Raw genomic sequence first — 3,217 nt, 5'->3', positions numbered from 1 at the left:
ACAGCAAAAGAATAATAACAAAAGAAAGTGATCCCTATTCTTGCTAAAAAATGGATTCTCAACTAATATAACACAATGACAAAAGAAAAATAGATTATTGATTTTTTTTAAAATAAATCAAAGGATTAAGCTAATAAAAGCAAATAAAAGGTTAATCACTTAATCTGTTAAGTATTTGATAGTTGATTTTCTTGCATAAAGCCTAAACATAAGATAAGTGGAAGAAATAGTTTAGTGATTTTAGCATTGAGTTTATCTCAAACCCATAACCTGCTCCATCCCGCATAATTTTTATTAATTTTTTTTAAACTTGCTTTGTTTTGTTCCTGTAAAAGTCATAACTCGCTCCACTTCACCCTAGAAAAACTATAACCCACTCCGCTCCGCACTCACCTCGCCCCGCCCCTTGCCATACCTACCTTGAATAAGAAAAAAAATATAACTCAGTTGTATAGGGTCATTCAAATACACCCTTGGTTTCAGGTTTAAGTTTGACCAACTACATTATATTTTATATTTAGCTTTTGTTATGTTTATTGTTTCATTTAATTTCCAAGACAGCCATGATCCCACTGCCCACTATAATCGTTATTTAAAAAAAAAAAAAAAAAAAGTGGTGGAATAGTAGAATAAGGGATTTTTAATCCCAAAATTCATTTTTTTTAATCTATAAACTATAGGGTGAAAATGACTTTCACCTCTAACTTTACTTTAAAAATTGAATTTCCCTCTCAACTTTGAATAATAATCAAAACTCTCTCTTTTAAAGTAATTAAATCTTTAAAATGTCTATTATATCCTTTCATCCATCAACATTTTTTTACTTCTTTGAAACTTTATCCCATGCATTGTCTAATGAAAGGGTATAATAAAATTAATCAAAATTGGAGGGTGAAACCCACAAAATATACACTATTGCCTCCCTTGAAACCAGGGGCGGACCCATTTGCAATGTATTAGGTGTTCGAGCACCCATTGATTCCAACGAAAACTTCATGTGTATAAAGAAAATTTGTTTAAATTGAAATAATTTATTCGCGAACACTTTATAAATTAAAAATTCTTATGGGTGCTTTGGTTCTAAAGTTAAAGTTAAGAGTGCATTGATGGATTTTGTTGAGGGTTCAAATCTTGGTATGTGCTAACTATTTATTTTATATTTGCATGAAAAAACATAAGGAGACTAGCGTAGGCAACACCAAGAGTTTTTTTTTAACCTATAAACTATAGGGTGAAAATGACTTTCACCTCTAACTTTACTTTAAAAATTGAATTTCCCTCTCAACTTTGAATAATAATCAAAACTCTCTTTTAAAGTAATTAAATCTTTAAAATGTCTATTATATCCTTTCATCCATCAACATTTTTTTACTTCTTCGAAACTTTATCCTATGCATTGTCTAATGAAAGGGTATAATAAAATTAATCAAAATTGGAGGGTGAAACCCACAAAATATACACTATTGCCTCCCTTGAAATCAGGGGCGGACCCATTTGCAATGTATTAGGTGCTCTAGCACCTATTGATTCCGACGAAAACTTCATGTGTATAAAGAAAATTTGTTTAAATTGAAATAATTTATTCACGAACACTTTATAAATTAAAAATTCTTATGGGTGCTTTGGTTGTAAAGTTAAAGTTAAAGAGTGCATTGATGGATTTTGTTGAGGGTTCAAATCTTGGTATGTGCTAACTATTTATTTTATATTTGCATGAAAAAACATAAGGAGACTAGCGTAGGCAACACCAAGAGTTTTTTTTTTTGTTCATTTTTTCTTTATTGTTCCCTATTATATATTTGTATTTCACTTACTAACTAAACTATAAAAACATTACAAAGCTGCTTTTAGAAAGAAACCGATCTAGACTAGCAATTTTATGTTAAAGAAAATGAACACCCACTATTTTTAAATTTGAATCTGTCACTGTCACTATTTGAGATTATGTTTTATTGGTTTATTCACGTGTTTTTACTTTATTTTTCGAAACATAATCATGTACCTTAAATTCCTATCCTGCCATATCAATTATCATGCATACACAGACACTGGTCATGTTCATTCTATATACCTCTGATTTAGCTATCTAGCTACGCATTTTCTGGGCATCCCACTTACTCCCCTCCCAGTGACGGACCCAGGATTTTCACGAAGTGGGTTCAAGATATAAAAAATAAATAAGCAAAAACGCAAACAAAACAAATTTTGATTAATTAAAATATATCATTACAATTCTAATCTACGAATTTTCATTTCTTGAAACCTATTCATAATACTCTCATCAGAAATAGTATTAAATATTCTTTTCTCTACATAAGGCACCATACAACTACTCAGAAAATCATCATCCATTCGATTTTGCAATTCACTCTTGATCAACTTTTAATCCATAAATATCACTTTGAGGAAACTCACGAATTCGAGGTTGATGAGGACCTCTTTGGATATATGCTCGTCTAATCTCATCATGTTCATCCGGATGATAGTCTGGAATGGGTATTCTTTTCTTTGGATCTGCCGGTAAAGAATCCAAATCTACCCCTTGTTTCAATCTTTTAACGGAATGATGAGTTCTTCTAATTGGTTCAAGTTTTCTTCCTTCCGAGGAGCATTTTGAGCGGATGAACTTGATTGTGGCAACTTGGAGGATATAGGAGAGAAAAATCTCTTCATTTGATATTCAACCTGTATTACCAAATTAAAATTCTAATTAGAAAGTAACTAAACAAAGCGTTGTCAAATAAATGGAATTTCAATTAAATGATCTTGCAATTTGCATTGCTTAACTTTAATAAATTGTCATAGCATCTTATTAACTTGACATTACTATGTCGAAAGCATTCTCCTCAAGTTAGATCAATAAAACAAAAGACTACAATTTAGACAATGCACTTTTATGAGGCTAACAACATACATATCTGACTATACTAAACAATGTTAATACATTTGAAAAAAAATTACATTGACTTATGAATGAGACGATAAATAACAAGATGGACGAAAAGCTAGGCTTCAATATAAACTAAGGAGATAAAAGAATATTATGAATGATTTCTCTTCATTCAACATTTAACAAATAAAAACAAAATATTAAACAAAATAATTACAACCTTAATTTCATAATCAAATACATAGAAATATACCTAATATTATTTGTAATTTTTTGTTGATTTTAGAATGATAAGGAATTTTTAGTTGAAGAAATAAAAAATAACCA

Source organism: Solanum verrucosum, unplaced genomic scaffold, assembly GCF_900185275.1.
Source record: "Solanum verrucosum unplaced genomic scaffold, falcon-dt-bn FXZP01000012.1, whole genome shotgun sequence".
Classification (NCBI taxonomy): Eukaryota; Viridiplantae; Streptophyta; class Magnoliopsida; order Solanales; family Solanaceae; genus Solanum; species Solanum verrucosum.
The sequence above is the reverse complement of the archived record's forward strand: the minus strand, read 5'-3'. Positions refer to the sequence as shown.